This window comes from Salvelinus alpinus, chromosome 3 (genome assembly GCF_045679555.1).
Source record: "Salvelinus alpinus chromosome 3, SLU_Salpinus.1, whole genome shotgun sequence".
In the NCBI taxonomy this organism is placed as follows: domain Eukaryota; kingdom Metazoa; phylum Chordata; class Actinopteri; order Salmoniformes; family Salmonidae; genus Salvelinus; species Salvelinus alpinus.
The window spans coordinates 54,179,088-54,188,502 of record NC_092088.1 but is presented as its reverse complement, the minus strand read 5'-3'; the positions used below and the strand labels follow the sequence as shown (position 1 = coordinate 54,188,502).

At 39.6% G+C, this 9,415-nt stretch overlaps 1 pseudogene; it reads right to left on the bottom strand.

Moving 5' to 3' along the window:
* Positions 1–2: 2 nt before the first annotated feature.
* LOC139569826 (formin-2-like) overlaps positions 3–9,415 on the bottom strand; it is an 82,693-nt pseudogene continuing 73,280 nt past the window's right edge.

Below are 9,415 nucleotides of genomic sequence, written 5' to 3'. Positions count from 1 at the left end.
AAACGTGGAATTATGTTTTTACAAAATAATAAAAAATGAAAAGCTGAAATGTATTGAGTCAGTAAGTAATCAACCCCAATATCCCTTTGAGCATGGTGAAGTTACTAATGACACTTTGGATGGTGTACCGAAACACCCAGTCACTACAAAGATACAGGCGTCCTTCCTAACTCAGTTGCCAGAGAGGAAGAAAAACGCTCAGGGATTTCACCATGAGGCCAATGGTGACTTTAAAACAGTTACAGTTTAATGGCTGTGATAGGAGAACACTGAGGATGGATCAACAACATTGTAGTTACTACATAATACTAACCTAATTGACAGAGTGAAAAGAAGGCCTGTACAGAATAAAAATATTCTAAAACATGGTACAACATGGCACTAAAGTAATACTGCAAAACATGTGGCAAAGCAATTCACATTTTGTCCTGAATACAAAGTGTTTTATTGGATTTGTCCCTAACATAACACATTACTAAGTACCACTCTCCATATTTTCAATCATAGTGGTGGCTGCATCATGTTATGGGTGTGCTTGTAATCGTTAAGGACTGGGGAGTTTTTTTAGGATAAAAAAGAAACGGAATGTTGCAAAGCACATGCAAAAAAGGAAAACCTGGTTCAGTCTGCTTTCCACCAGACACTGGGAGATGAATTCACCTTTCAGCAGGACAATAACCTAAAACACAAGGCCAAATCTACACTGGAGTTGCTTACCAAGAAGTCAGTGAATCTTCCTGAGTGCCCGAGTTTCAGTATTGACTTAAATCTGCTTGATAATCTATGTCAAGATCTGAACATGGTTGTCTAGCAATAATCAACAACCAATTTGACATAGCTTGAAGAATTAAACAAATTATAATGGGCAAATGTTGTACAATCCAGGTGTGGAAAACTCTTAGAAACATACCCAAAAAGACACACAGCTGTAATCACTCCCAAAGGTGTATTGACTCAGGGGGGTGAATACTTATCTAAGAAAGATATTAGTGTTTTATTTTTCATTCAGCTTTTACAAATGTTCAAAACAAAAAGCCACTTTGACATTACAGAGTATTTTGTGTAGGTCATTGACAAAAACATGGCAGTTAAATCCATTTGAATCCCATTCTGTAACACAACAAAATGTAGAAAAAGTGAGGCGCTGTAGCTAATAAAAAAATAGAGGCTGATGAGAAGTCCTGATGACATACTAAATACCTTAGCAGCTAAGCTCAAGTCACGGTTCATTTCATGATTTATTGCATAAACCACAACTGTACATCACGTATCATTCTTGAACTATGGTGTATGATAAACTGATGATTGTCACAATGCAGGTTTTCACTAAGCAGGACTGGTTTCCATACAGGTTGTATTGTCAGAGTAATTTAGTTGAATTTCATTGGCTCATTTGTCTTTAACTAGGCACTTGCTGTCTGGTAGGCAAATACTGTATATTCAAGCCCACTTTTGTGCTCCTCTTTATACTTGAAGGCAGTGCAGACATTGATAAAAATAGCTTATTTTCTCTGTAAAACATGATTGTCTTAACTGGTGTCTTATCTATAGCTACAGGGGATAGGCTGATACCACAACACATGTCTCATTGTAAAACAATGTATTTCTCTTTACAATGGCACCTGTCCAAAAATGATTAGCTGTTTAATTAAATCTACATACTTACTTTGGACAGCAGAATGCGCTGTTTGGAACTGGGGGAAATGTATCATTGACAGATTACGACAAAGTATGGTACTGTGTTAATATCACACTTTCCAACAAGGTGACAACCTGTCAGGCATACATATACCCAGTTGGGTGACTGAAAGAAGCAATTAAAAAATAACATAATAAATATATTTTTAAACACAATACAATAGCTAAAAAGCTATTTCAGGTTGTGTTGATCTCACTTGTGCAAACTGATCCTGGATAAGGCCAGTCCATTGGCTCAGATCTTCTGACCCAGTTTGGCTTTCTGTGGAACACAAAACAGATGAAAGTGAGTTACAGACATTACAATGGTGCACGTAAATGAATTCATCCGTGCATTTTCAAACAAAAATAACGTATGTGAGAATCCTATGCACTCAAAGTGGTGACGGGTGGGGGGAAATTTATACGGAGATTTTCAAAACGAGTGAGAACGGGAGAAATATACGAGGAATAAGAAGACAAAAGAAAGACGGAAAGGGGTTAGGACAAAAGCAAAAGAGACAAAAAGAGAACTCACTATTCCAGAAGAATGTTTGGGTTTGATGCTGTACGAGGCCTTCTCTCTGGCTTGATTGAAGACCTCTGCCATTTTCAGTCTGAAAAGACATCAATAGTTTCAGCCATTTAAAATGTATCTTCTCCTAGAAATGGAGATAGGGTATGTTTGCAGTAGTAAAAGGTCAGGCAATTCAGCAATGAGGTTCTCCAGGCAAGATTTGGGTCTGTGCTGTTTACACACAAGAAAGATTTGGGTGACCAGTTTCACTGTTTTAAGAAACTGCTTTCTGATCTACTGTAATGATAGTGCAAGCTCTAAACCATTCAGTGGCACAACTTTCCACACTGCACGAGGTAAAAGATACATTCTAGACCAGTGATGGGCAACTTTGATGGGGGTGGGGGCTATAAAAAAAAATCTAAACTCATCATGGGAGGCCGCAGTTGCTCGCAGTTCTGCGTACCCACATCCTTACCCACACATACAGCCGGCCCTAGCCTTTTCGGGGCCCTAAGCGAAATTTAGTTTGTCCGCCCCCATCCATTTTACACGTTTTGCCATGGGGCGGTTATAAAATTTAGCAATTTTATAACTCACTTCCTGCGATTCTACCCATTTTGCCATGGGGCAGAGAGAATTGTTTTAAATATGATATCTGACTGAGAGTGACTAATGAAATCAATGGGGGCCCCCCAGTCTGTAAATTGACCATGATTTCTACAAGTTTAGATAGGTGGCTGCTAGACTAACATACCAATCTAAACAATATTTGCTGGCGTGCTAATTAAGTGACTGTTAGTGACTAACAACAACAGAAAAACATCTGATGCACAAACAAATTTTGAAATTACACTCTCAATATACTTTTTTTTGTCTTCAGAAATGTATCCACGAGCCTATAAAAGGGGGGCCTTGGGCCGCCAGTTGCCCATCCCAATTCTAGACCAGTAAATTCAAATGTGTGTGCGTGTTTGTCCAAATTTGGTATGCCTTCGTAGTAAGTCGGGAGGGATCATTTTAAAGCTCTCAATTTTATAGATGGTGTTACACTGTAGGCCAAATAGTTAATGATTACAAATGTGTTTTTATTACTTAAAATACAAATACAAATACATTACAAATACATATCACTATCTAATCTACATCCAGCAGAACAAAACAATTTGCATTTCAAATGCTATCTCTAAACCCATCAAACCACTGGAAGCTAACAGAATCACTCATGTGTTCTTTTTATTAGTGGGGTTAAGAAACCGATCTGGGTCATTTCAACCCTTCTCTCTCTCATCTTATCTATGAATTTGAATGACTCTGATAGGATCTAATAGTGAACATGTGATGCCTGCTATTGGAAACTCATGTTTGGGGATCATTCCAACACTGAAGATTCAACACTCATCTATGACAACTCCTGACTTTCTGCTTGATATTGACCTAACAGGGTGGGTTTAACTTTTCAGCAATATGAAGCTGGAATCCTTAATTGTGAAACTGACATATCCGTTTACGATATTACAACAAATAAGTTACTGCAAACAACAAACACTGTTTTCTTCCCTCTGACATCATTGCACACGTGACAGAACAGCAGCGCATGTTTTTGTTGCAGTACACCTCCACTTTGTCAACAAAATAAAACCATAACAATGGCGGTGTGACGGACAGTGGCGCTGTTTCCCCTAGATTCCATCTTTAACTTCTATAGGAAGCAAAATGTTAGTTTGTCTTATGATTCTCCCTGCTACGAAATGATTGCATAAAACATATACTGCATACTGGGATTAATGGTGTTCGGTTGCTACAGCATCCGTGGTTGTTACAACACACACCCTTCTGTATTGTTTCAAAGGGAGTTGAAGAGCTCAACGTGTACTACATTTGACCTCAGTCAAGGTGCTTTATTCTACACATTAAGCTGACAGATGACTTCAATTGGCTTGTCAAGGTAATGTGCTTGAAGGTGAATGTGAAACAGTATGTTCATTGTGTTCATGCGCAGGGGGATATAGTGGTGCAGTAGACATGTCATTTTGACATGTACAGTCATTCTGTGGTAGGTCTGTAGAAGGTCAGAACATACATAGTACAACAATCCCCAAAGAAAGAGTGGCTTTCATTGAATAGGATAGACTCAACACACATGAAAGGACTGCAAAACATATTTTACACCAGTCCTTAACGTTCCTGTAACATCAGTTTGTTTTCCTTCTTCCAAAGGTCTTTGACATCAGTGGAGAACTCATGCCACACTGAGAACAGCGTGTTGGGAGACACTTCCTTCTCACCTGCCTTAGCCTTGGCTGAAAAGAACACGCTCAGCTCCAAGAAACTGAGGATAGATAGAACAAAAACATGAAATCAAACCTAAAATACCAAAATCACAGCAATAGATTACAGAAAGACGAAGTCATTGTGAAACCTGTATGCTTATAATAAATATGCGAAATGTGAAAGTTAATCTTAAGACCATTTCATGCATTAAACTTGATATGGAAGTATACTAAATGGAGGCGACTGGCCATTTCGTAATAAAAACATATTAGAATGCATTAGCTGCCACAACGGCATTCTTTCCTAAATTGATAACATAAATATTTTCCCTCCACAGATACAATTCTAGGCGTACAGGTTATAAACCCTTAAAAGGAAATTAATCTTGCTGTGCTCAAGTCTCAAGAGGGACAAACACATAAAGAAAGGGAGAGAGAGAGAGAGAAAGGAGAGAAAGGTAAATAGAGGAAGAGAGAGCACACGTGAAAGTGACAAATGCCCTGGTGTTGTGCTTGATCAATACTCTGGACAGGTTGGGGACCCTTTGTTTGGAGTTTGGAGGGAACACATTCCTGCCTAGTGTTAACAGAAGCCTGGAGCCAACGCTGTCTACTCTGGCTTTGCTTAGATAAACAACACAGACACTGGAGGCCTTCAGTCTATCATAGGACCCGCAGTCAAGGCCATCTAGAGGTAGAGGTTCCATGTAGCCTCGGGATCTAAACATCGACACAGGACCGGTACGTACTGGCATGCAGTAGTAGAGAATAGAAGTGAGTGAACTCAGCTCACCGTATTGAAAATTGTTCTGACACAACATTATCCTTTGAGCCAATGTTATCATACGGTGAGCTGATAAAATCATATCAGGTTTATTCTTACATCTTATGAGTGTTCTCTAGTTGTGTTTCTTGTGCCTCCAGATCAGTTTTTGCTATAAGAGAAAACATAGTCAGAATATAGGCATACTGTAGATAACAAGCCACTCAACAGGACAACATCAGAAAGTTAAGTAGTAGGCTATGTAACGACAAGTACAGCAGTAATGGATCATTATAGAAACATGTGGCACTCCAACCCATGAGCTAGTTACTAGTTAAGTCATTATGGAAAACATAAAGCTACATTGCGGTGATGATAACAATGTGGTTACACATAAGGCATAGAACAAGGTTTTATTATCAGTACTGACTAGATTAAACAATTTCTAATAAAGGCAGAATTATTGATTTTGCATATACAGAAAGATTACACAGGATTTCACACATCAACATTAATAACACTTGCTGTCATTTTCAGGGTTAGTTCATGTAATTGATTGTTGAAATGATTGTGGTCGCACCACTGATAAATGAACACCATGGTTTTCTGGGCAAGTATTCTTTGTGTACATTTAGTTTTATTGAGTTCAGTAAATTATCGTGAAATGTCCTCAAACTCATCAAAAAAATTACTTGATATTAGAGAGCAACATCACATTTTGCAAAGCCTCAAACAGGCAGAGGAATTCCAGAGGATATCTTTAGCCTTAGGAGGGATTTTTTCATAACTCTCTCTCCTTCCAGCTAACTTCATAGAGATATCGAGGAAGTCTGTGCTACTGTAGACAAGGTGGTCCGGTGAACCAATTTTGTTTGAGACCTGACTTGCATTAGCTCCCAGAGATAATGCCTATAGACCAAGGTTTTAGTTTAGCAGGCTAACAGTCTTGTAGTGTGCAGAACATTTTAAAGCTAAGGTGAAGTGTAAGAGAGTTGGTTCAGTGAACCACAATGGCGCTTGGGCTAAAAACCCAGTATTTTGGTGTGCAGACGACCCGGGTTCAAACCCAGCCTATCGCATGTGCATGTCTCTCCAGTTATATTGGTTTTGCTTTCACACACAATTCTAAGAAATGTCTTAGTAGCTTTCAAGAGCATATTCCAAATCCATAGCAGCCTAAAAGCGTTTATTGGTCTGAAATTACCCATAACCTCTTCATAGCTCTCCAAGACATCCACTAAAGCAGACGATCAGGAATCTTTCCTGGCATGGATCTCTGGCCTGCCTTTATTCAGGGAATATCAAATCGCTGTGTGTAATTGAAGCCAGAGCCACATCTAAGGAACCCTGACATGTCCAATGGGACGATGACTTTTGTCCACGGCTCCCCATACTAAATCATCCTATAACTGATCCCCATTTTTACATATGCTTTCTATTGCTCATCAATAACCAATCAGAAATCAGAACAGGATAGATGTCATCAGATCAATGCAACAACAGTCACCAAAGGAGTATGGAATCCATGATGCAGTGAATCGATACCGGCCTTATATAGTGACCCATTTGAGTTTTACAGTACTAGTCTAGAGGTTTCAAAATACATTTTGGACAACAATGAATAGATCTTATCTGACAGGATGTTACGTGTAGATTAGGCCTACTCCTGGAGACAACTCTACTAGCCAAGGCAGTAGTCAGTCCCCTGAAGAGAGCATGCAGCAAGTATAACTAATCGTTATTTACATCAGAAACAGATTATCACATGGCCAATGTTCTGTTCAGAGGCATAGAGGCTCCATCAAAGGCATCGCACGCATGAGAATCTGTGAAACGAGTGGGGAAAATCGAGCTAGACCAAACAGTGCCGTTCCTACGAGTCCGCTTCCACTGTTATTCTGTGGTTAGTTTCATGGTCAGAAAATAAACAAGAGTGGTCGAAACTGTGGAACCAGAAACTGTTTAACCCCGGGGTCTGAAATTATAGAAATAACACAAATAAGACATTGCTGTTGTTGCTTTTTTTTCTGCAGTGGAGGCACCCAGTGAATTTCGTCTGGAGCCTTCCAAGTCACATGTCAGTGTTACATCGAACATTCCTCTCTCTGTGGACAACCTCGTCATTTGCCTCAAGGGAAAACCCAATATTTCTTTCAGAGAGACACTTTCATCCAGGCTTCCTTTAAACTTGGACTCAAGGACAGAGAGCGACAAAGCGGAAGAACATGTGTTACAAATTACCAACTCTCATTTGAATACAAAGCACTTGAGAAGGGGTCAGTGAGCTCAGTCTTACAACAAGAATGGGAACAGTTAGCTAGAAATAGCCTGCCGCAAAGCCTATGTAAAACTGCCTAGAAAGACATCCCACATGTTTTAATAGACATGACAACCAAACCTTACACTTAAGAGTTGTGAAACATTCATCAATAAACATTTGAATCTTGGCTTTACACAATACTTTGTCTGTTATGATGAAAATAGTCCCATTATTTTAACAGAGTTTTGGAGGCTTTACGTCAGAGTTAAGTTAGTTAAATGGTCTGATATGCAGGGGCGAAAGGTACTCTTTCACGGGAGGTTGTTGATTGGGTCTTCGTGGGAAGGTGATAACAAACACACTGTGGTCAAATGAAAACAAACATGGCCGATCGCAGAGGGAAGGTGGATTCATCATCAACCCTCGTTCCACTGCTAATTCATCACCTCTGTTTTAACTGCTCCCAGGGTAAACAGCTCCCTCCAAGTGTTTATTTGATTTCCTGATATGATAGAGGGAGGAATGGAGATAAACAGAGAGTAAACAAGTGACGGTGAGAGAGGGGCTTCTTCAGAAGGTAGATAGAGAGAGACAGATAGTGCTGAGGAAGGAGGATAAAAAAGAGGTGAAACTGGGGTAGAGGTCAAGGACCGGATAGGGAATAGTAAGAGCAGAGGGAGTGAAAGAGGTAAAGAATGAACAGGAGGAGGAAAACAAAGACAAACCAGGTTGCCATTATGGTTACACTATCTACCTTGAAAAATTAAAGGAGAGCCACACACTCTAGGAGCTCAGATGCAATAATTGAATAACCTAATATCCAACGTTTCGACAGACAAGCTGTCTTCATCAGGGTATAAGAGAGGGGTACAAAAATTGTCAGATTAATACTGCCATTGAGAAAATTCAAAGCAAACCGAGACATTATCTTTTTCAAGGACAGTCTCGCAAAAAGAAGCATTCTTATGTTCTAACTACTCGCTATTCAAAGTGCTCTGAACAAATTAAGGGAATCGTTCACAAACATTGGCACATTCTAAGATCCGATGACAATGTGTTTTCGGACCCTTCCTTGGTCATATGCTCGCGGGGCAGAAATCTCAGAGATCAACTGGTAAACTCTGATTTACCACCCCAAGATATCCCTGCACAACGTCTACTTACACCCCTTCTGGATGGAAACTACGAGTGTAATGGCTGTGCTCGATGCAATGGCACTTATAAATGTAGATCCTTCAAACACCCCCAAACAGGGAAACAGATCCCAATTAAAGGTGTTCTCACGTGCTCCACTAAGGCAGGATTTATCTTATAACTTGTCCTTGTGATAAAAATGATGTGGGTAAAACAAAGCACAAATTAAAAGTATGAATCTCAAAGCATCGTAGCATCATTAGGTGCAAAAACTGAACTTATCCAGTTGCGGCCTACTCGATTTTGTACCTAAGTTATATCGGCATCGAACATGTCACCCTCCCTAGTAGAGGGGGTGAACTCAACCATTTATTGTTAAAATGAGATGCTGCCTGGATCTTTAATTTAAAGACCCTTGCTCACTTCGGTCTCAATGCAGACTTTGATCTGAAGCCATTCTTGTGATTATTGTGATTTTGCTATTGTAAATGTCTGTAGGCCTCTGTAACCAAATTGTATCTATGATCGTATGCTATCCATTCATGGTATGTTATTTCTTTATATATCGGAGAATTAACCAATGATATCAGGCCACCCCAGGCCATGATTACAAACACCTTTGTGTGTCCTTTGACACTACACTATATACTGTAAACTAGTCACCCTGCAGTGTTTGTCATTATACCCTGATGAAGACAGCTTGTCTGTTGAAACGTTGGATATTAGGTTACTAAATTATTACATCTGAGCTCCTAGAGTGTGTGGCTCTCCTTTAATTTTTCAAGTGTTCT